General features: G+C 39.2%; 1 protein-coding gene across 2 annotated transcripts in view; it reads left to right on the forward strand.

Moving 5' to 3' along the window:
• Positions 1-26,233, forward strand: part of LOC123542148 (zinc finger protein 728-like) — a 93,993-nt gene that overhangs the window by 53,572 nt on the left and 14,188 nt on the right. Inside the window, exon 1 of one of the 2 annotated variants that reach the window (XM_053530915.1) lies at positions 21,841-22,042. The exons of the other annotated variant lie outside the window; for it this stretch is intronic. The gene's annotated coding sequence lies outside the window, so the exon portion shown is untranslated. Of the gene's footprint in view, positions 1-21,840; positions 22,043-26,233 lie in introns of those variants that run through there. 2 annotated transcript variants of the gene reach the window in all.

The following is a 26,233-nucleotide window of genomic DNA, read 5'->3' on the forward strand; positions in this document are numbered from 1 at the left end:
AAACTTCATAGAATGATTGGTCATGAAGAGTAGATGACCCCTATTGATTTTGGGATCACTCCGTCAGAGGTCAAGGTCACAGGGGCCTGAACATTGAAAACCATTTCCGATCAATAACCAGAGAACCACTTGACCCAGAATGTTGAAACTTCATAGGATGATTTGTCATGAAGAGTAGATGTCCCCTATTGATTTTGGGGTCACTCCGTCAAAGGTCAAGGTCACAGGGGCCTGAACATTGAAAACCATTTCCGATCAATAACTAGAGAACCACTTGACGCAGAATGTTAAAACTTCATAGGATGATTGGTCATGAAGAGTAGATGTCCTCTATTGATTTTGGGGTCACTCCGTCAAAGGTCAAGGTCACAGGGGCCTGAACATTGAAAACCATTTCTGGTCAGTAACTTGAGAACCACTTGACCTAGAATGTTGAAACTTAATAGGATGATTGGTCATGCAGAGTAGATGACCCCTAAGGATTTTGGGGTCACTCTGTGAAAGGTCAAGGTCACAGGGGCCTGAACATTGAAAACCATTTCCGGTCAGTAACTTGAGAACCACTTGACCCAGAATGATGAAACTTCATAGGATGATTGGTCATGCAGAGTAGATGACCCCTAACGATTTTAGGGTCACTCTGTTAAAGGTCAAGGCCACAGGGGCCTGAACATGGAAAACCATTTCCAATCAATAACTTGAGAACCTCTCGACCCAGTATGTTGAAACTTCATAGGATGATTGTTCATGCAGAGTAAATGACCCCTATTGTTTTTGGGGTCAGTCTATTAAAGGTCAAGGTCACAGTGGCCTGTTCATGTAAAATCATATTTTGGAAATAACTTCAGAACCACTTGACCTACAATGTTGAAACTTAATAGGATGATTGGACATGCAGAGTAGATGACCCCTATTTATTTTGAGGTCATCTGATCAAAGGTCAAGGTCACAGGAGCCTGAACAGTGACTTGAGAACCACTAGGCCAAGAGTGTTGAAATTTAGCGGGATGACTGGACATGCCAAGTAGATGATCCCTATTGCAGCCAACCATCAGTGTCTCTTTGACTTCCGCTCCTGACCCCTATTGACTTCTTGCCTATAGGACTTTGCATTGGGTGAGACATGCGCTTTTTTACAAAAGCATTTTCTAGTTTTTTTTTTATTTCTTCCCTTTTACTTTACTATAAATAGCTTATTTTAGTAACTTTTTTATTATTGACCGTAGGGAAAACACGAGACCAGTTTTCTGTGGTACAACATGGATGACATCTCCAATTTTTAGGTGTATTTTAACATATCTATACCTTGTAAGATTATTTTTCTTTTTAGTTCACCTGTCACATAGTGACAAGGTGAGCTTTTGTGATCACCCTTCGTCCGTCGTCCGTCGTCAGTCCGTCCGTCCGTCCATCAACAATTTCTTGTCTGCACGATAGTGGTTTCATTTATGATTTTATTTTAACCAAACTTGCACACAAAATGTATCACCATAAGATCACGATACCTTTCTTGAACTGGCCAGATCCCGTTATGGATTCCAGAGTTATGGTCCCTGAAAGGGCCAAAATTAGCTATTTTGACTTTGTCTGCATAATAGCAGCTTTATTTATGATTTGATTTTTACCAAACTGATAAACAACTTGTATCACCATAAGGTCTTGGTTCCTTTCTTTAACTGGCCAGATTCCTTTATGGGTTCCAGAGTTATGGCCCCTGAAAGGGCCAGAATTAGCTATTTTGACCTTGTCTGCACAATAGCAGCTTCATTTATGATTTGAATTTATAATTTTATTTTAAGCAAACTTGCACATAACTTGTATCACCATAAGATCTTGGTTCCTTTCTTGAACTGGCGAGATTCCATGGCCAGAATTAGCTAGTTTGACCTTGTCTGCACAATAGCAGCTTCATTTATGATTTGAATTTAATCAAACTTGCACAAAGCTTGTGTCACCATAAGATCTTGATTCCTTAGTTGAACCAGCCAGATCTCATAATGGGTTCCAGAGTTATGGCCCCTGAAAGGGCCAGAATTAGCTATTTTGACCTTGTCTGCACAATAGCAGCTTCGTTTATGATTTCATTTTAACCAAACTTGCACAAAACTTGTATCACCACAAGATCTTGCTTCCTTTCTTCAACTGGCCAGATTGCATCATGGGTTCCAGAGTTATGGCCCCTTAAAGGTCCAAAATTGGCTATTTTGGCTTTTGCAGCCATATAGAGACTTCATTTATGGTTTTATTTGGTACAAACTTCCAAAATAACTTCAACAACAAGAAATCTTGGATTCCATGACAAGTCAGATCAAAGCATAGGTTCAGAGTTATTTTATATCTGATTACCTCCCCTGATTGTTATCAAACTGGATTTATATTATCAGTAAGTACTTATAGGACTTATTTGAAATTTCATTATTGTCATTAGTTGGACTGAGCCAATAAGGGTAGATAACTATGGACTGATTTTATGTCAAATTACCTCCCTTTGTTTCAAATTAAAATGGGTATATCTCCGTAACTAATGAAGATACTGATCTGAAATTTCATTTATGTCAACAGATTTATTTGGCAGATCCTTCTTTTGTTCACTTACAATATTTTTTTTTAATTACTTCCCTTTTACGTTACTATAAATAGCATATTTTTAGTAACATTTTTATTATTGGCCGTCGGGAAAAACCGCGGCCACTTTTCTGTGGTACAACATGGATGGTACCTTTGTGCTCAGGGTGAGGTATTGTAATCGCTCACCGTCCGGCGTCCGTCCGTCCGTTGTACGTCCGTCCACACTTTCCTTTAAACAACATCTCCTCCTAAACCAACAGGTCAATTTTGATGAAACTTCATAGGGATGTTCCTTGGATGGCCCCCTTTCAAAATTGTTCAAAGAATTGAATTCCATGCAGAACACTGGTTGCCATGGCAACCGAAAGGAAAAACTTGAAAAATCTTCTTCTCAAAAACCAGCAGACCTAGAGCTTAGATATTTGGTGTGAAGCATTGTCTAGTGGACCTCTACCAAGTTTGTTCAAATCATGACCCCGGGGTCAAAATTGACCCCGCCCCAGGGGTCACTTGATTTTACATAAGAAAATCTTAAAAAATCTTCTTCTCAAAAACCAGAAGCCTTAGAGCTTAGATATTTGACATGTAGCATTGCCTAGTGGACCTCTACTAAAATTGTTCAAATCATGACCCAGGGGTCAAAATTGACTCCGCCCCAGGGGTCACTTGATTTTACATAGGAAAATCTTCAAAAAATTTCTAAAAATAAACCAGAAGGCCTAGAGCTTAGATATTTCACATATAGTATTGCCTAGTGGACCTCTACAAAATTTGTTCAAATCATGGCCCCCGGGGTCAAAATTGACCCCGCCCCAGGGGTCACTTGATTTTACATAGGAAAATATTTAAAAAATCTTCTTCTCAAAAACCAGAAGCCCTAGAGCTTAGATATTTGACATGTAGCATTGCCTAGTGGACCTCTACTAAAGTTGTTCAAATTATGACCCGGGGGTCAAAATTGACCCCGCCCTAGGGGTCACTTGACTTTTCATAGGAAAATCTTCAAAAGTTTTCTAAAAATAAACCAGAAGGCCTAGAGCTTAGATATTTCACATGTAGCATTACCTAGTGGACCTCTACAAAATTTGTTCATATCATGACCCCCTGGGTCAAAATTGACCCGGCCCCAGGGGTCACTTGATTTTACATAGGAAAATCTTCATAAATTTGCTAAAAATAAACCAGAAGGCCTAGATCTTAGATATTTGACATGTATCATTGCCTAGTGGACCTCTACAAAATTTGTTCAAACCTTGTCCCCCGGGGTCAAAATTGACTCCGCCCTAGGGGTCACTTGATTTTACATAGAAAAATCTTAAAAAAATTCTAAAAATAAACCAGAAGGCCTAGATCTTAGATATTTGACATGTAGTATTGCCTGTTAGACTTTTACAAATTTATTCAAATCATGCCCTGGGGTCAAATGACCTCCCAGGGTACTTGATTGTACTAGAAATCTTCAAATTTTCTAAAGATACCAGAGATTAGATATTGCATGTGCATTGTATGACACAAAGTTAAATCTTGTTTTATTACTAGAAAATTTCAACTATATTTTTCTTTCTATAATTCTTTTTTGATTGTTATGTTCTTATGATATAGATATTTTTTTGACCTTACTTGTCCTTAAGTTCAAGATAACAGGTGATCGTTTATAGCCATCATGGCCCTCTTGTTAGTTACTTCTTCTTTGACCTTTTAGAATTTTTTACCTTCTTTCTAGTTGTGATAACATTACCTGTATGACTTCTTTGACTTAGTATTTTTTTAGACTTCTTGTTAATCAATGAACAGGTGTCAGGCTTTTATCCGTGTTTTCTTGAAGGTCTTGCCTCTTAATTTCTGATTTAATGCAAAGTTTTAAACAGGATTTATACTTGATAAAGAGGTCAGGGCTTTTCATCAGAATGAAAGAGGTTCAAATTGGAAATTTATGCGGATAATTGTGCATTTTGGGAAAAATAATCAACCAGAAGTAAATACTGAAATTTATCTCCCCTGTAACACGGACTAAAATCCAGGCCATGGAACATAACGGATCAGACTTAATGTAATTGGAATGTGTCACACGTGGTTCTGTGCACTGTTAGGATATAGTGCAACACGATATCAATACCAGACAAACGTACGCTTCCTCTGGCAATACTAAAATGTAAACAAAATTTTAACCATCTGTTGGCATGAATTTGGAAAATCTTACCTTGCATTTTGGGAAATTTCTCTGCCACAGTTGGGGAAAAATAGTATATTTCTGGATTGGGAAGTGGCCTTATACAGGCCTCTATTATATAAGTATGAAAAGCCATGGCCAGTATATTTAATGTTCACTATGAATTCCAGTTTTGGTTTTAAAGTTTATCACTGTTCTTGATATAAAAAATGATTATAATTATCTATAGATGTAAAAAAAATTGTACATGCTTTCAAATGTACTATCATATTAACTTTTAAGTTTTTCGCTGTTCTTAGTATAAACATTTTTTTTTTATCTTTTAAAATGATATACATGTATGTATTTATTCATGTAAACCTTATTGGACTTGCTTTCAATGTGATAATTAAGACATACAATGTTGTTGTAAGAAGAGAAACAAAATTAGTTAGAGGAAAAAATCAGGTTTGCATCCCCCGGTGAAAGAATATAAAAAAAAATCATTATTTATTGGTTGGAATCTATCCATGTTATATATATCATGTACATGAAATTTTGATAATCCCATAAAATGTATCATTAACCTTTGTCAGTGGTAAATATGACCTAATGTTCGCACTTGTATTCTGGTAGTTATCCAGGCGTTCAGACTTTCACTTTATTACCATTAATTGTGGTTGTAACATTGTTATTTAAATAAATGTCCTGCAATTTACAGAACTTAGTATGTAAACTTTGAGACAGACAACTGCGAGATGATTTCACATAGCATGTTCTTCACCGCTATTTGTTTTATGCATCCATCCGTACATTGGGTTATTGTGTTTTTGTGAGTTTTGGTTTTAATGCCATTTTTCAACAGTAGTTTAGTTATTTAACGGCAGGCAGTTAACCTAACCAGTGTTCCTGGATTCTGCACCAGTACAAGTCTGTTCTCCGTAAGTAACTGCAAACATGAATTTGAGGTAAAGCAAGAAGATTTCGGACAAAAAGTCTTTTTATAAAATTAATGATCATGGAGACTTGGGATCGAACTTACGACTTCGTGATCCGTAGATCTGCGCTCACCCTATTGAGCTTTGCGGGCAGACTATACACTGGATTTTGATTTGAGGGAAATGAGGCCATTCCTATGGATCTGATCATTATCTTCGGAGAAAGAAATGTAAAATAGAAAGAAAACGTGTAAACAATATAATGCATGTGGTTTCCTTTAAAAAAATAAAAACTATGATATAATGGTAATTGTTTTAATTGTGCTAATTGTAACCTCGACTATAGGAAGTATATGGAGAGCTATCCTACTCGCCCTGGTGTCTGCGTCGGCGTCCTTCCGCGTCCACACCTTGATTAAAGTTTTGATGCACTGTCTCTTTTTCTCTTTATCTCTGTAATTACTTGATGGATTAACTTAAAAAAGTTATTTCTCATCATCACCCACATTATATGGTACAAGGACCGAACCTCTTGCACCAATATTTTATGAATTATCCTCCTTTTTACTTAGAAGTTCAGGTTAAAGTTTTGGTGCATTTTGGCTCTCAGTCTTTTATAAATGGGTTTGATTCATACTTAAAACAGTTGTTCTACATCATCACTCACATAATATGTCACAAGTTTGTAACTCTGGCACCAGAATTTTATGAATTATGCCCCCTTTTTACTTAGAATTTTCGGGACATTTTGATGCATTTTCACTACATCTCACTTTTTACAGAAGGTATTTGAGTCAAACGTAAAATAGTTGTTTCACTTCATCACCAACATCATTTTACAAAAGGGCCATAACTCTGGCACCAATATTTCGTGGTTTGTGCCCTTTTTATCTAAAAGTTCATGTTAAAGTTTAGATGCACTTTCACTCTGTAACTTATATTACCAAACAGATTTGATTCAAGCTTAAAATAATTATACCACATCATCATTCACATCATATGACACAAGGATCATAACTCTTATGCCAATATTTTATGAATTATGCCCCCTTTTTACTTAGAATGTCAGGTTAATGTTGATGCACTTTCACTATATCTCTGTTGTTACACATGTACTTAATGAACTTGATTCAAACTTAAATATTCTTCCACAACATTGTCCTCATCATATGACCCAAGGGCCATACAAATATTTTTGTAAATAACATCCCCTTTCACTTAATTTTTCAGTTTAATTGTTTTGCTTTTTTCACCATAACTCTGTTGTTACTCAATGGATTTTATTCAAACTTAAAGTGGAATTATGCGCATTTTTCAAGTACAGATCCAGCTGAAATAGATATGTGCGTAAAAAGGGTGGAGGAAATTAAAGCTTTAAACCCAATATACCAATCTCTTCCGGTTACCAGTACGAAATAATAGCTTTCCAGATATGACTTTTCTTATTTTGACTGGGGCAGTCTTCTTAAGAAAAGTCAAACTGCACGCAGGAGTTGCTTCCCTTCACCTTCAGAAATCTCTACCTTTAGGTAAAGGAGATCACTGCGTAGAAGACTGAAGAAAAGAACTATTATTTTATTAGACTGATTTCTTTATTTCTAAAGCATCAACTTCAAGTACTTATGTGGCGTTATCGTTAATTTAACACATATAAATGCACAGCAACCGTAAATTAAACATTCACCAAAAACACACTATGTGCAATAAGATGCGCATAATGTCACTTTAAAACATTTGTTACACTTCGTCACTCGCATCATATGGCACTAGGTTTATAATAATGGCACCAACATGATATGAGTTATGTCCCCTTTTTATTAGAATTTTAGGTTCAATCTGTGATGCACTTTTGCTCTATCTCAGTTATTACTAAATAGATTTGATTCAAACTTAAAATATAAATCGATTTTTCGAAGAAAAAGTAGAGCTATCTGGGTTCTCCCCAGGATTTTGTTATAGCCGGACTCTGTGGAATTATAGCCGGTGTACTTTTTAGAGGTTTATCGCAATATCATTCATTTAAGTAAACTAATATGATGAATTATAAGAATGATGTGAAACAGCTTATGAAAATGTAACATATATTAACATATTTATCAAAGGTAGCTTAAGTAAATATATCATTATTTAATATTTTCTACTTTATACTGGATTTTCTTTGAAGTTGGGTTTAAAAGAAAAAATATGCATTGTGATTTTTTTCTTGCATTAATAAAGTTTTTTACAGAGACATAGCAGTTTTGTGAGGAAAATTATGTCGATCTATAGTGGTCCTTACTTATTTGGTGCTTCTCAGTTATTTCTACGTTTCGCAATCAGGAAAATTGTGACAGTGTGAACCATTTATGTAGCAGTGTCATTTTTACACTTGCATTATGTTGAACATTTAATATTTTAACTCATCCCGTATTTCAGATTTGTCAACATCATGGGCCTTTAAACCTTTTATTTATTTATTAGCATAGGGCGTTTTAAATAGAAAGGTCATTCTGAAATCCGCGTAAAGTTCTGTAATCGCAGGTCTACAACTGCCATTTACTTCTGTTTTAACATCTAGCATGAATATCACATAATTCACATTACAACACAGTTACATCTCTTGTGGGTACTGGTATACAAGCACAGGTGTGAGCAGACAGGAGACTGGAGAGTGTTGTTACATGTAATGTGGATGTTTATTCTACAAATAAGGTATGCTATATTGTGTTTTAGTATGAAGGAATAGAGTGATTGAAGTCAAGATCAGTGCAGTTTGCCAGTTACTTGAAACACTAGGTATTGGCCACTATACAGATCACTGGACCGCTAGATAACAATGATGTGATATATGTTTTATATTGTTTTTAAATCATTTATAATCTGTTGTGTAATTAATGTACAACCGATAACTTCTAAATGAACAACAGATAGATTAATGGTTCTACTTATTATAATGTAAATGTTCAAGTAAAGCGGTATGGTTTATAGAATAATTGATATCTATTGTATGTATGATATCTATAGTATGTATGATATCTATTGTATGTATGATATATGATTATCTGTATGATATCCGTTTGATATCATACCTATCTTTTACTATTGTTGTTATGTATGTTTCAGACCCCGACATGTTACACGTCTTGAGTGGTTTGATGATAAACAGTTATTTATGTGTTCAGAGACATTCAGTAATATTCCATTCAGGGATAGTATGTATATGTAAAGTGAAGATACATTTAAAAAGACTGTACCATAGTTTACATGATGACAGATTGATACATGTGTTATACATATAGAAGAAGATTATATAGATAATTAAAAGAAATTATTAGAAACCAACTACACAAGCCTGTGTAGTTTTGTCTCTACTAGATTTATATTCAAGTTTAAGGGGATTATTATTGAAATTTTATTTCATTTTTCATTTGCAACAGTAATATAGTGATGTTTCACTATACAGGATGCCGAATTACAAGAAATACAATGTTATCTGGCTGCTTAGCTTAACAGATACCAAGGATGGACAGTACAAACACAGAAACCACTACTTACAGCCGATATTCTCGAGGCTGGAGCAGATCGATGAAGAGCAATGCAAAACACGTCTACACAATAGGAATGCTTGGACTCAACTGACGCTGGTTGGCTGGAATCCCCGCGTGCTGCTTCGGTGACGTCACTTCTGCAGGTCGGCGACCCCTTCCATCGCTGATCAAAGGCCACAATTCACTACACTCCTCCCTTTCTTATAAACCAGGTCCCCGGGGTTGAATATTAGTGACTCCCCGGGGGTAAGGCTGATGTCGGGGATTAACCCTGGCTTATAAGTGTGCTACTGTGAAGCACTGTGACCTACTAACCTAGGTGTAGGCAAGAGCCTAGTTAACCAAAAATTCAAGCCAAGTTTGGCTTCCAGGCGAGAATGCATGAAATGCCTCATTAAGAGTAACCCCCGGGGGTATATATTGCCCCGGTGGATAAAGAAGGGTATACCTAAAGTAACCAGCGTCCCAAAGAAAACATAGGTAGAAATCAAATAAAACAACAGGGACAACTCTGCAATTAATCTTTAACAATTGAACGGCGTTAGGTTTCTAGAATACATCATAACTCCAGCATGTTTTAAGTGTTTGACCCAGCCTGCATACGAGAATAAGATAAAGCAACCCCCAGAAGTGTAATGACTTCTTGAACAACATAAATAAAACGGGTGACATAATAATTAAATAACTGAAAGGTAGAGCACCATGATCTGACTTTGTTTGTTTCATTTCAGGAAAACAACCTGTTAGCATTTCCACAGCTTCTAGTTATTAGGGACCCTGGGGGGAACCCCAGGAGGTGTGGCATCAACAACAATGATGCCAAAGGGATGGGACATTAAACAAGTATTCCACAAAGGGCAAACGTGAAAGGTTTGATTCGCACAGTAACGACCCGTAGAATACCCTATAGGCTGGTCATTAGGGATCCTGGGGGGAACCCCAGGAGGTGTGGCATCAACAGCAATGATGCCAAAGGGATAAGACATTAAACAAATATTCCACGACGGGCAAATGTGAAAGGTTTGATTCACACAGTAACGACCCGTGGAATACTCTATAGATTAACCAGTCTAACTGGTCGGTGTCGTAATTTCCTGCCTCATTGTTTACGCTGAAAGAGTGGTACGGGTAAGTATGCAGCCACTGCATGGCTAACGAGATCAGTGGGTCCCTGAAAGCAGTGCAGACAGATATATATTTAGGATATGGGAAATACTAGCTCTTCAGCATATTGCCAGTAGTCTTAATCTGTATTTCATATGTCCCGGGGGGCACCCCGGGCATACAGGACCTAAATTCCCTAGGAGGGTACCATCCAATCCTCCTCGGGAATTTATTAATCCTGGCGAGTTGTCAGAAGCAATCTACACTGCATCATTGTAGAATGCATGGGGCCAAGGTCTGGCACTAAGTTAAAGGGAAAATCATTAGCCCAAATAAACAGGCCAAAGTCTTAGACCTACTTTGCCAATGGAGATGAAGTCCCAGTGTTCTACAGGGCAAATTACTAACCTTGGTCAAAACTGGGTTCTACTGACCCTCACTCATATGGAAAGGTTTCAACTTCAATCTTAAAGTACATCCCTGTACGTCTATGCCAGAGTAAGAAATATTTGGCTTTGACACACTGGAGTACCCCTTTTAGATAGACTGCATATATATTTTATACATAATACATTGGGACAACCAGAGTACCCATTTTATATGTACCAGGGTGATCCCTGATTTATATCAGGATGATCCAAGGTACCAAGGGTAACCATTTTATATATACAAAAATGTATATACGTATCAGGGTGATCCCCGATTTACCTCTTCAGACAGAATGCATTTAATATGTGCACTTGACCATATACATTACATCGGGGGTGATCCCCGACAACCAGTGAAACCATTTTATATATACGTATCAGGGTGATCCCCGATTTACCTTTTAAACAGAATGCAAATAGTATGTCCATTTGTCCGCATACCTTATATCAGGGGTGATCCCCGACAACCAGAGAAACCGCCCCATATATATATATATCAGGGTGATCCCTGACTTCCCCCCACCCAAATGGCTGGTACCAACCCAGCCCTACTTACCAGACGACCGGGACTGGTCTGTAGGTTCTGGTACCCGGTTCTGCCCATCTAGAGTTGTACCAGGCTCCAGTCCTACAGAACACTCCAATATAGCCTCAACAGCTGGAGGCAACCGTAGGTTTGGCCCTACATGATATTGGGGCATGGGTGAGACAAGTGAGGTTTCTTGGCAACCGGGTAGGTCACCCTTGCCGACCAAACCCTGGTTGAGACCCGTATTTGAACCTAAGGGTAAATAACCCGCAATTACTTGATACGAGCGCTGTCGTATCACTTGGCTTTCCATGTCACAGGTCTCCCACATGACCATTATCCGCTTGGGAAACTAGCCTGGCCTGGACAGCTTTGAAGGATGATTCCCCAGATTCCACCAAAGCTGCCGGAGGTATTTTCAATACATTCCCTTCCCTGTGGGTCACAGTTCCACAGAGTGAATCCCCATATGGCCCCACTACCTCTGCCAAAGATGTTGCAGTTATGTTTCCTCCCCTGTCAGCCGCTATTCCAGAGGCCAGTGGCGTCCCCGTAACATTTTCTGAGGGAATGATTGGAATACTCCCCTCCCTGTGGATCATACTTCCACAGGGCAGTTCTAAAGGTGACTCTGCTACATCCGCGGGAAGTATTGCCCCTGTATTCCCTGCTAGAAGTACTGCCCATGATGTAAGTGTTTTCATAACATCTGCTAAAGAAATGGTGATAACATTTCCCTCCCAGCAAGTCACACTTATACAGGGCGATTCTGTCAATAGGGCATTCCCTTCCCTTTGTGTCAAAGTTACACAGGGCGATTCTGTCAATATGGCATTCCCCTCCCTCTGTGTAACGGTTACACAGGGCGATTCTGTCAATAGGGCATTCCCTTCCCTTTGTGTCAAAGTTACACAGGGTGATTCTGTCAATATGGCATTCCCCTCCCTCTGTGTCACGGTTACACAGGGCGATTCTGTCAATAGGGCATTCCCCTCCCTGTGTGTCACAGCTACACAGGGTGATTCTGTCAATAGGAAATTCCCCTCCCTGTGTGTCACAGTTACACAGGGTGATACTGTCAATAGAGCCTTCCCTTCCATGTGTGTCCTTGATTCACAGGGTGATTCTGTCGATAGAATATTCCCCTCCCTATGGGTCACAGTTCCACAGGGTGATTCTATCAGTAGGGCCTTCCCCTCCCTGTGTGTTATTGATTCACAAGGTGGTTCTGTCGATAGAATATTGTCCTCCCTGTGGGTCACATTTCCACAGGGTGATTCTGTTAATTGGGCATTCCCCTCCCTGTGGGTCACAGTACCACAAGGTGCTGTTCGAGTCCCCATAACAACTGCTGAGGAAATGGCCAGACCATATCTCTCTCTGCGGGTCACCGTTATACAGGGTGATTCGGTCAATGGGGCATTCCACTCCCTCTGGGTCACCGTTCTGCAGGGTGATTCTGTCAATGGGTTATTTCCCACCCTGTGGGTCACAGTTCCACAGGGTGATTCTGTCAGCAGAATTTCCCCATCCCTATTGGTTACAGTTTCACTGTGTGATTCTGACAATAAAACTTTCCCCTCCTTGTGTGTCACAGTTCTACAGGGTGATTCCGACAACAGAATATTCCGCACCCTGTGGGTCACAGTTCCACAGGGTGATTCCGTCAGCAGAATATCCCCATCCCTACTGGTCACAGTTTCACAGTGTGATTCTGTGAATAAAGCAAGGTCACCTTGACAATCCGGCCATTTAACAGCACTATCCTCTCCCTTACCTAATTTACAAAGACTTTCTCCACCTTGATTAGGCTGAATATCTGGGCATGTCGTGCTTTCGGAGTAGGTGGTAGGCCCGGTACCCTGTGGTAAATTAAGTTGGGGACTTACTCCACCCCCATTACATGTAGGGTATTATCCTCCCTGTGGGTCACAGTTCCACAGGGTGAACATTCGGGTGATGCATTATTAGCCTCTTGTGAGAGTTCCAGATGTTTCTCATCCAGATACTGAAAAAACTGTTCTAGGTCATCATTCGAAAGAACAGGTTTATCAAGCCGGTAACCATTCCTATCTTGATACTGTTCCTCTTTGCCCTCAGTCTCTCGGGACAGATCTTTGACCAAACTTATCGGGGACTGACCACTGACCACAGTTTTATCAGACTGGCCCTCAGCCTCAGTAATAATTGACTGACCCTCAACAGTATAAAAGGATTCAACTTCGGTTTTATCATACTGGCCCTCCATGTGATTATACAAGGGCTTAACCTCAGTTTTAGTGTACTGACCCTCGACAGTGTACAAGGGCTCAACCTCACTTTTAATGTTCTGGCCCACGCTGTTATACAAGAGCTCTTTCTCACTGTTAACGAACTGAGCCCCAACATAACACGAGGGCTGACCCTTTACCTCTGTATAGGTAGTCTGATCCTTTACCTTAGTACAAGACTGACCCTCGACCTTTGTATTTAGGGACTGACCCTTAGCCTCGTTATGTAGGGTCTGACCTTCAACTTTAGCATTAGGAAACGGGTCAAGGGACTCTGCATTACTGGTCTGACACCTTTCCTTAGTATAGTGGGACCGTTTAGCATTAATTCCCTCAACTTCGGTACGAGCGGATTTGCTCTCGGCCTCTACCTTTTGTGTTTGACATTCAGTATATAAAGCACTTTCTACCAAGGCTTCCAATAAGGAATCTTCAGATTTATCTTGGGACTGATTTTTAATAGGCCTAGGTACAGCATGTTGACCCGGTTCGATAAATACCTTGTGTAAATTATCATAATCTGTCTTGCACAATCTTTTGCTTTGTTTTACAGGGCTTAATGTTTTGGCCAACTTGCTTAACTCATTCTGCCCTAAAGCGTTATCTCCACTTCTACTCTGCTGATATTTATCTTTCAGCCACCTAGGAGGCTGATAAGCTAATCTACCCTGAATACCGAGAGATGTTTTGAGAGATAGCATTGATTTCGTAGTTTTTTTGCTTCGGATATTGTTGTTAATTAGTGACATATGACATCAAATATGTGCTAATAGGTATGGAATTTACACTCTTTGTAAGTAAATTGAAGTAGATACGCAACAAAAGTAATTTCATTCAGCTTTGTAGTACAGTCATTTCAACAGACTGTTGAATTAAAGACACAAAACAAATGACCGTATTCTCTCATCAGATATTGTTTTGGCTAAACAACATTTATAAAATGTTAAATTTTATCATGCACATATTTAAACAACAAATAGGAACAATTCTTATAATAATTTTATAAATACATATTATTGTCATTTTCTAACACTGATTTTACTCATTTATACGCATCCAGGCAAACAAAACGCATCAAAATAAAGTTATTTCTTATAAAAAATAGCGTATGTGTTTAGTATGAAGATGTAATAAAATGAATATTTTAGCTATTTTAGACAGAAACTATTGTGCTGAAAATGAGATTATTTTGGCCTAATTTTCAGAAAACATGTACATGTACCTTATGAATTTGAATTTTGAAAAAAATGTTGTGGAGTTTCTAAAGTATCACAAACAAGCAGTCGAAATAATTGAGTTATCATCAACACTTTATTCTATAGATCAAGAGACAGTCTCGAAGTTTAACAACAAAATAAATAGATGAATAAATAAAAAAAAATAGATAGATACCAACGAAGATATTTTTACTTTTTTATTCACACATGAGCATTGTTATATCGCATAGGTAAGAATTAAAGATCTGGTGTGCATGAGTTGAAGATAGTTTAATCTTACATGTAAAAGAAAATATTTTAGTTCTTTTCTTTTCAATGATATAATCCACAATTCTACCAGATTTGTTCAGGCAGTGTTGTGTGCGTTCACGGTCACGGCGCAAAGATGGGACAATGTTCACGCGGTATGAAAGTGTAAAATAATTCTACGAAATTTTTGTTTTGCATTTCGGTATGATACTCACACGTTATTTTTGTGCGGTAATTATGTACGTCTGTCTTTACTGAAGTGTATTTTTATAACAGTACCCGATCATTTATAATTCAATTTTTTCGCGCTCAAATGTTTAGAATGCCCGCCCGCTTAGCTCAGTAGGTAAGAGCGTTGGTCTAAGGACCGCGGGGTCGCGAGTTCGATCCTCGGGCGGGGCGTATGTTCTCCGTGACTATTTGATAAACGACATTGTGTCTGAAATCATTAGTCCTCCACCTCTGATAATTCATGTGGGGAAGTTGGCAGTTACTTGCGGAGAACAGGTTTGTACTGGTACAGAATCCAGGAACACTGGTTAGGTTAACTGCCCGCCGTTACATGACTGAAATACTGTTGAAAAACGGCGTTAAACCCAAAACAAAACAAACAAACAAATGTTTAGAACCGTAAAGAATATACTCAACGCCTTTTATAGCTCCATAGCTATGTTTTTATATTTATCTCTGTTAACTTTTGACAGATTTAAATGAAATTCTGGCACAATGTTTAATGATAATTTCTATTTTAATAATTGCTGGGAATAGCATTTCTCAAGAGAAGCCTGACGTAGGGGTGGCTTTGTAAAACAACCTGGTGACCTCGGTTGTTGGGGACCATACAAACTATGAGATGGATTGGGGTCCCCAAAATCAGCTACTTCCCCCTGACCCAAAATTAGTTCCCAGACCCAGTCACTGTTCTGCAAAAGCGGTGACGAATTAGACCATGCGGTATCCACAGTCTGGGGTATATATGAATCGGAGTTACTTTGCAAATGGGGGTTTTCCCCACTCTCCTCTGAAATATCACGCAGGCTAGAATTCTGGTCTTGGACTACGTAACTTTGTGAATGGGCGTTGTCCTCATTTCCGGGAGACATAGTCCACCTGAAACTGTTCCTATCTGGGCTTATATGGTTTGGTGTATTGGAGCTGCCCTCAGACCTCGGGTGTAGAATCCCTGTGTGAGGAACCCCGTAAGAATCAAAGCGACGCTGTTTATGAGGGTTATCCTCACACCCAAGTGGCATATACCACCTGGTAGGATCCCAAACCGGACCTGATTGACATGGTGTATGAGGGCTTGGATGGTATTGGTTATCTACATGGGAAGTGACCCCCGGTATCCCGGGGGGTGGCCCCCAGCTAGATTGGTTAACAGGGGGTGCTCCCCCGCTAGCCTGAGTTGCGGGTTGAGGGTACCACGATGTAGGGACAGTGTGTGAGGCCCTATCAGCAGATTGGGTAACAGGAGGTGCTCCCCCGCTAGCCTGAGTTGCGGATGGGGGGTACCAGTTTGGAGTAGCTTCTGTAGGTCTCCGGGTTGTTACCCCTGGGGGTAACCACGTGGGGGGTATGGCCATAGGTGCAGGTTGCTGCATCCTAGACTGGTAGATGGTAAATGTAGCACCCCCAGTTTGGTTTGTTGGGGCCTTAGGTTGCACATAACCGCTGGGTCCCTGATTACCCGGATACAAACTGGGTTGGGCAAACCCAATCTGGCGTGCGGATCCAGGGGTACCGGGTAGGTACTGGGTTGGCCAAACTGAGGCTGATAAGCCCCGATGCTTTCACCGTAGATAGGTGGGGCGTCAGACTTTGGGTCACATTCCCCATACCCCGGTGGGGGTGTAATCGTTATCACCATACTCTCTCTTAAAGCACGAACGTTGAGCAGCCGCTTGTTTTTGGCGTACCGCCAAATGTACCCCAATTCGTTTGGCCTCCTGTTAAGGGTGTAATCCTAGGTGCAATAGACCCTGCCGGACCCTGGTCCTTGACTGCACATTCGTCACAGTCAAATGGACCACCCTTATCGAATAGCCACTTATCCACCTCCCTCTCAATTTCTAACTCCTCCTCCCAATCAATAACTTTTACTAAGTCCAGATTCTCCACAAAAACAATTCTATTAACAATTTTCTCCCTATCTTTTATGTTACGCATATGCATGAATGCGTCATGAGAGATGTTCCCATATTTCTTTCTATACCTGGCAATTGTTATTGCCCCCTCACGGGAAAGACCCGGGATCATCGACCTCATGTGGTATAGTTCGGTAAAATTTATAAAGATCGGGTCGGTACTACCCGACGTTTGAGTGTGATGGTCCATGGTAGATACACAATATACAAAACAAGTCACAAAGCAATTATTTTAGCAATTTAATACAAAAACAAACAGCGAACAATATAATATTGCGGAAGGCGAACGGTAGCTATGAGCAATATGGTTGCGCAAAGAAACCGGAAGCCGGGACCACGCCGCGTCCCGCGCGCAGCTGTTCTGCGCAGCGGTTTCCCTGCCCAAATTTATAGACTTACTTTATACCAAAAAGTCACAAATACAAAATAGAAATATTAAAGAAACCTATTCCAATCTCCCCTATTAAATTCCCCTCACCGGGATGACCTCCCGGGACGCTATAGGTTTATAGCTGGTAGTGCCCCGGGCCCGTAAGGTCCGGGGATAAAATAACCTAAGTGGTCAAAAACACACTAAGTACGACAATTCCTAGGGAAATGGGGATTTTTGGACAATAGCGGCGATGTATTTCGAGCCGCTAATACCCTACTCTCACCCAAAAACTTTGGAAAGTTGACGTATTGCTACATGGGCCCGAAAACCACTCTGACACCAATATATAGTGATTTTTCACTATACAGGATGCCGAATTACAAGAAATACAATCTACATCTACATCTACATCGTTACAACCAACAATCGATTTCCGATTATGACTGGTCGGCGCTGTCAGAGAAACAGTTGTTAAAGAAATTTAGTATATTACAGTATTAAAAGTAAAAGATAAAAGGACAGTATGCTACAGTTAAAATAGGACAGAATGGAAGAATTACATAGTGACAGCCGCTAGCCTCTCTGTAAAGATACTGAGGCTGGGGCTAGCTTTGACTGATGTGGGGAGGGAGTTCCAGAGACGGATGGTTCTAGGGAAATAAGAGTTAGCAAAGTATTGAGTGCTGGAATAAGGGATCAAGTAGTTCAGGTTTCTAATGGGGGACAAGTAACCTTGGTCAATAGCAACGGTCTGGGTCCTTACTTTGTAAAACAAAAGTAATGAACAGTTTAGCCTACGGTACTGGAGAGTTTTCCATTCTAAGGATTTCAACATTTCAGTTACACTGCTTGTATAGTTGTAATCATTCATAACATACCTAGCTGCTGACCTTTGGACTCGTTCAAGTTTATGGGTGAGGGTTTTCTGCCAGGGGTGCCACACAGTTGAACAGTATTCTAGCTGGGGGCGGACATAGGTGGTGTATGCAGCTTCTTTGACCTTTATGTTATCTGTCTTGACATTTCTCTGAATAAATCGAAGGGAAGAGGTTGCCTTAGAAGTTATGTTTTCTATGTGTTGTGACCAGTTCAAATCATTGGAGATAGTTACTCCTAGGTATTTAGCTGTTGAGGTGGACTTTAACTCTGTATTGTGTAACCTGTAGAGATATATAAAGGGATTTCTCTTCCTACTTACTCTAAGGACTTCACATTTGTCGGGGTTAAATTCCATTTGCCAGACTCTTTCCCATGTTTCTAATTTATGGAGATCTTCTTGAAGGGCTATGCTGTCATTATTTGATTTGACAGTGAGGTAAACGATGGTGTCATCTGCAAACATACGGGTTTTACATTTGACTGAGTCAGGCAGGTCATTAATGTATACAAGGAAAAGGCAAGGCCCAAGGACAGACCCCTGTGGAACTCCAGACAGGACTGGAAGTTCGCTGGACAGGTGACCTTCAACTGCGACCTTCTGGGTACGATTAGAGAGGAAGGATTTGACCCAATTAGTTATTTGGGGACTAACACCTAGGGATTGTAACTTGTAAATTAGCCTCAAATGGTCAACTTTGTCAAATGCCTTAGAAAAATCCATTACGATGACGTCAGTTTGTTGGCCCTGTTCTAAATTACTATAAAGTTCCTGGGTAAAATTAATAAGCTGAGTTTCGCAACTATGACCCGACCTGAAACCATGCTGGAACTGGCTGATAATATTGTGTTTGTCAAAGAAGGACATAAGATTTGAAACCACGATGTGCTCAAGGAGTTTGGACGCAATACAGGTCAGAGAGATTGGTCGATAGTTGCTGGGTTTTGATTTGAGACCTTTTTTAAAGACTGGTGCAACTGTTGCCTTTTTCCAGTCTTGAGGGACAATGCCTGTATTTAGGGATAAGTTGAAAATGTGGCAAAGGACGGGGGCGATTTCTTGATGAAGTTCCTTGAGAACACGGGGGGATAATTCGTCTGGCCCCGACGCTTTATGTGGGGATAGGCCAAGAAGGAGTTTGTCAACACCCTCTGGAGTCACATTTATTTGGTCCATTAGGGAGGAAGGGGATGTTAACAGTTTGGAGCACAAATGTTTAAGGCTTAGGGGCTTAGGTGGGAGAAAACTGATTCAAATTGCTTATTAAGGATGTTTGCTTTAGTGACAGGATCAGTATGGGTGAAACCATCTGATTTGAGTGGGGCTATGCCGACATTTTCTTTTTTGTTATGTTTGATGTAGCTATAGAATTTCTTATTTCTACCAGGTTGGGAATCATGGCTAAAGATGACGTTTTCCATGTATGACCAGTAGGAGGCTCTTATTTGCCTTTGTATGTAGGATTTTAGGGACTTCAGTTTCTGGTTCTTAGCTTGATTTGGGGATTTGTTGAGTTTGTGATAGAGTTTATCACGCTTGTGGATAAGCCTGATAATTCTGGGAGTTAACCAAGGCAAGTCGGCACGGGATTTGGATATTTTAGTAGGGATATGCTTGATACAAGATTCATTTAAGCTATCCTTAAATGAGTTCCAAGCCTCATCAGGGTTTGTATAGGCCTTACTAATAAAACTACTACTAAATGAGCGCATGTCAGATCTGATCGCCTCCCAGTTAGTTTTCCGATATTGTTTTATTAGTCTCTTTGGCTGGATGGGTCACCCTCTGTTTATTTTGACCTCATGAAATACTATATCATGGTCAGAGGTTGCAAGGCCGGGAAGTGTCTTGACGAGGTGGACATGGGATGGGTGGGAGGTAAGGAAGAGGTCAAGGGTATTGGACAACCTGGTTGGGACTTTTACCATCTGTTCCAAATTTAGGTGGGACAGTTTTTCCATAAAATCTTCATAGAGACTTCTATTTTTACAATTTGGTTTGAGTGTTTCATTGACCCAGTTGATATCGGGCATGTTGAAGTCTCCGAGGAGCCATATTATGCTATCCTTCGGGATTTTACTTAAGGATGACCACAGTTCAGACAATGATAGTTCGTCAAGTTCATGTGGTTTATAGTATGCTCCAACATAAGTGTTTTTTATACCAGTTAAAGTTATTTTTGACCATGTTATATTACAGTTAGTTTTAAGGTCAGGTTGTTCTTGACTGAGTAACGCTTTAGAGATGGCAATCATCACTCCCCCGCCCTGTCCACCACACCTATCATCCCTACAGACACTATAGTTTAGGGTATCTGGAAAAATTTCAGAAGAACTGACGTCAGGTTTTAACCAGGTTTCAGTGAGACAGATAATATCAGGTTTGACTTGGTCTACCATTAGATGCAAGTCAGGTATTTTATTCTTTATGGACCTACAATTGATGTTGAGAATAGTGAGGCGCTCGGAGTTATTGAGTTTGACTTTAGGTGGCCTTGACTTACTTTTGGGGTTGGGGGTGGATGTTGCTTTTGGGGTTGAAGGAGCGTCTTGAAGAAAAGAGGAGTGGTCTACATTTGTACTGATATTATCATGATCATTATTGAGGGGTGCATAATATGAAGTATCAATAAGACTATTGAGGGAGTCAGTCAACGAAACTGAATAATTAGGAGAACCACATTGACAACAATACCAGCTAAACTTAGAGTCTGATAACCTGTTGTATGTGGAATTACCTACCCCTTCACAAGCTGCGTGATACCATGTTTCACAGTCATCACATAATATGCCCTTCTGGGACCATGAGACATTTTCAGAGCACTTACCACAAGGATACTGGGTGCCACTGCAAGGACCTGGATTTGGTTCGATGTCTGAGATTTGGCTGGCCAGTAGGCAGAACATATAAATCAGGGTTGATTTGCTAGCATTGGGCATTTCTTTATGCTTCTTAAGTGCTATTATGTGTTTGAAAGCATTCATGATAGAAGCACCTGTTAACATTTGTTTTGGGACCAAGCAGTCATCTACTGATGTTTTGGGGTAACATTACACACTAATACCAGTGCAAAAAGGCAGAACAGGGTAATCCTAAGATCCATACTCCCCAGCTCCGACTGCAACAACGATGTCACTTTTATCCGGAACTTCGATGTTATCTGGCTGCTTGGCTTAACAGATACCAAAGATGGACAGTACAAACACAGAAACCACTACTTACAGCCGATATTCTCGAGGCTGGAGCAGATCGATGAAGAGCAATGCAAAACACGTCTACACAATAGGAATGCTTGGACTCAGCTGACGCTGGTTGGCTGGAATCCCCGCGTGCTGCTTCGGTGACGTCACTTCTGCAGGTCGGCGACCCCTTCCAACGCTGATCAAAGGCCACAATTCACTACAGTAATAATTATGTAAATGTTAAACATACTCTAGTAGTATTACAAATACGATACGAGTACGGTACGGGATTTAGCAGCGTCCTGGAGTGTAATTTATAGTTATTTCCCTTTAACAAATATCGCCATTTGTAAGCTATAATTTGCCTACAGGTTTTAAGCCTAGAAATACATATGTAGACAATGGATTATTATAGAAAAAAAAAAGATATTCTAAGTGAACTTAAAAGTAGACACTTGGCATAAGACATTCCTGTCAAAAAGAGGTCAGTAAGAAATATTTCAATTAGCAACAAGCACCACTCTTTTGTAGTTTTGATTATACAGTGCAAAAAATTGTGGCAAGTGTTACACCTTGTATCTGTATCAAATAACGTCATATCTAGATCACACTTCTTATATATTAAATATATTATTGCTCAATTTGCATAAATTTAACCTGTCTCAAGTTTAAAGCAATACCACATAAATTAAATCTAGTATTTTGTTAAGAAATTACATTTTGGAGCTATTTGTTGTTTCTTGGAAACTTTGCTGCAAGTTTGAAGACTACAGTACACTTAATTATATCAGTGATAACACTTAATTATTTTATTGATGTTACATAACATATTTATAATTATTGAAACCAGAACAGTAATATTACATGTTAAAGCATAGCAAAAGTTCCTTCTAGGGCACATCTATTTAAATATATAATGATCATCTTGTAAATTTTTGTTACGATTTCTTCTTTAAATATTGGTCATCAGTGTGTGGAACACTAGGATTGGACGCAATGACAAGACCATTCTACCTTATTGGCATTCCATAACCCCCGTTTAAGCGCCCCGGGGGCGTTACATTTGCACCAAGGGGGCGTTTATATCTGCACCAAAAATACAAAAAAAAAAAAAAACTAAAATTTTGAAAAAAATATCTATGTTGTTTTCTTTTAGTTGAGTAAATACGGCAATTAAGAAACACTGGCTGTAAACGTTGACCCGATTTAAACTCGTAATATCCATGTGTTATTGGAAAATCGTACCTGCATGTAGATTTTTTGAGAAGTTTATAGAGATGATATAGCGGACAATTAAAAGTGAATAGTGGATATTTTACGGAACTTGGTGTTTTTTTTCTAACATGTAAAATGGATATTATACGCAAGTGTTTGGTTTTAATCAGCTACTTTTTGAAAAATGTTCATCCCTTCAATAGCTGGTGATGGGATCCTAATTTACTAGTGATTTGGGCCTCCATGATTTGATGCGCTAACAGTCTTCGACCTCGTACACAACAGATTTAGCGGTCATTAATCAAGTAATTCTTGGCCGTAATTTAGTAGTATCTGTCCTAAACATCCGGGCATTCGATTCATAAATTTGTTGTGCACAATGAGAGGGTCGCAATGGGGTTCGAACGTAACGACGTATGTTAACCTTTGTGACAAATGAGATGTTTGGCCTGTTTCAACAACTGCAAGTTTCCATCCCCGGGTTTAGTGATATGTAATCTGCAGAGCGCGTTCAGCCAGAGAGTCGCCTCAATTAGGAAAGAATAATTTAAACATCAGAGGTTATTTCTAAGGTCACGGAGTATGATTGGCCAGCTTGTAATGACAACAGCTTTCAAGGTCAATACTCGGTCAAGTGTGACTTACCCATTCTAAGTGTTCCATCTCAAGAGATGGAACAATGAATAGACATTTATACATCATTTTGAATAGGACAAGTATATACGTGCTGGGGAAAATATTTCATGATGGACCTGTGAATTCTTTACATGTGGGTGAAACAGGTCTCATAAGCGTAAATACGACTAGCTTCTACTGATTATAAAACATACCGTACGATTTGTTGTGAATTAACTGTTGTTGTACTTTTAGTAGTTCAACTGCCACTCTTGTTTAAGAGCAACATTAAAAAAACACGTTTTCTTTCATCCTCAAGTAATAAGTAAGTAGACTCGCCCAGTTTAATCAATCTAGACGCATACATAGAGCACTTACTTCACCCGATGTAAATTCGGAACATTTTCACGCGTTTCGGGCTTTATCGTATGTTTAACATGGGATTTTTGAACCGTCCAAAGATGTTGGAAATGTTTGTCTCATTGTTTATTTTTTTTTAATAAAAATGTTACTGCTTTCATTTTCTACCTCTTTTTTTCCACCCTTGCCTGAAAAAACAGTAATGAGTTTGTACACTGTTAAGACAATTGTGCTCTGTTGAAATTGAACCAAACACAAATTTACCTGCATAAACAGAAAGCGTGATATGTCACCATGCGCGGATCCATTGGGGGGGGACCGGGGGTCCGGACCCCCTCTGGAAAATCTTTAAAAAAGGAAAGAAGACAAGAAGGAAAGAAAATGTTTTTCGAAAAAGGCAACATTAGGACTGCATGTAAAGTATATGCGCTATACCTGTCCAGTACTGGACATTATAGTAAACGCTTCTTTTCTGCACAAATGACAACTTCTGTCCGGTTTGTACAAATTTCTGGCCGCAATAAACCATTTGACTTGTTATTATGTTGCAAGTGTAACAAAGTGTTAAAAACTATGCCGTCATTTTATATAGCAGTAGTGGCAACAAAACATTATATTCTATATGAGCCGCGCCATGAGAAAACCAACGTAGTGCATTTACAACCAGCATGGATCCAGACCAGTTTGCGCATCTGCACAGTCTGGTCAGGATCTATGCTGTTCACTTTCAAAACCTATTGCAATTAGAAAAACCGTTAGCAAACAGTATGGATCCTGACCAGACTGCGCGGATGCGCAGGCTGGTCTGGATCTATGCTGGTCGCAAAGCCACAGTGTTGGTTTTTAGCTAACCTGTCACATAGTGACAAGGTGAGCTTTTGTGATCACCCTTTGTCCGTCGTCAGTCCGTCCATCCGTGCGTCAACAATTTCTTGTCTGCACGATAGTGGTTTCATTTATGATTTTATTTTAACTTGCACACAACTTGTATCACTATAAGATCTCGGTTCCTTTCTTGAACTGGCCAGATCCCGTTATGGGTTCCAGAGTTATGGCCCCTGAAAGGACCAGAATTAGCTATTTTGACCTTGTCTGCACAATAGCAGCTTCATTTATGATTTGAATTTAATCAAACTTGCACAAAACTTGTGTCACCATAAGATCTTGATTCCTTAATTGAACCAGCCAGGTCCCCTAATGGGTTCCAAAGTTATGGCCGCTGAAAGGGCCAAAATTAGCTATTTGGACCTTGTCTGCACAATAGCAGCTTCATTTATGATTCGATTTTAACCAAACTTGCACACAACTTGTATCACCACAAGATCTTGGTTCCTTTCTTGACCTGGCCAGATTTCTTCATGGATTCAGAGTTATGGCCCCTTAAATGTCCAAAATTGGTTATTTTGGCTTTTGCAGCCATATAGAGACCTCATTTATGGTTTTATTGATACAAACTTTCAAAATAACTTCAACAACAATAATTTTTGGATTCCATGACAAATCAGATCCAAGCGTAGGTTCAGAGTTATTTTATATCTAATTACCTCCCCTGATTGTAATCAAAATGGATTTATATCAGTAAGTACTTATAGTTATTGTCATTAGTTGGACTGAGCCAATCAGGGTAGATAACTATGGACTGATTTTATGTCAAATTACCTCCCTTTATTTCAAATTAAAATGGGTATATCTCCGTAACTAATGAAGATACTGATCTGAAATTCCATTTATGTCAACAGATTTATTTGGCAGATCCTTCTTTTCTTCACTTACAATAATTTTTTTTAATTACTTCCCATTTACGTTACTATAAATAGCTTATTTTTAGTAACTTTTTTATTATTGGCCATAGGGAAAAACCGAGACCACTTTTCTGTGGTACAACATGGATGGTACCTCCAATTTTTAGGTGATTTTTGACATATCTGTACATTGTAAGAATTTTTTTTTCTTTTTGGTTAAATTTCTTCCCTTTGTTGTTACTGTCCTTTTGACTTAGATATTTTTTCTGAGGACCTTCTTGTCCTCAAGTGCAATGATAACAGGTGAGCGATATAGGGCCACCATGGCCCTCTTGTCTCATGGTGTGGCTCATATAACGTAAAACGTCCTACCTTTATCATTGTTTGTGTTAATGATCTCAGTCCTCAATCATTTTGTCTATTAAAAAAGTTGTTTCCATTATCTATCACACTGAACAAAAGATATTAAAACTTCCCAGGCATGGTGACAAGAGAAAAATATCCGTTTAAAAAGTGTGAAATTCTGAAAAATAATGAAAACCCTCAGCTATTTTCGATGAAAATATTACTTTAACATGTAATACATTATAACATTTACAAAAAAGATGTGTTATTTAAATGATTCAGGTAAAACTTTTGTTCTCGAAATATGTATACGTATTTGAAAAACCATAAAAACTTGCTGATTTCAAAATGTTATTAACTAGTTCCATTTCGCCCCTTACATTTTTATAAACTTCAGT

Source organism: Mercenaria mercenaria, chromosome 19 (genome assembly GCF_021730395.1).
Source record: "Mercenaria mercenaria strain notata chromosome 19, MADL_Memer_1, whole genome shotgun sequence".
In the NCBI taxonomy this organism is placed as follows: Eukaryota; Metazoa; Mollusca; class Bivalvia; order Venerida; family Veneridae; genus Mercenaria; species Mercenaria mercenaria.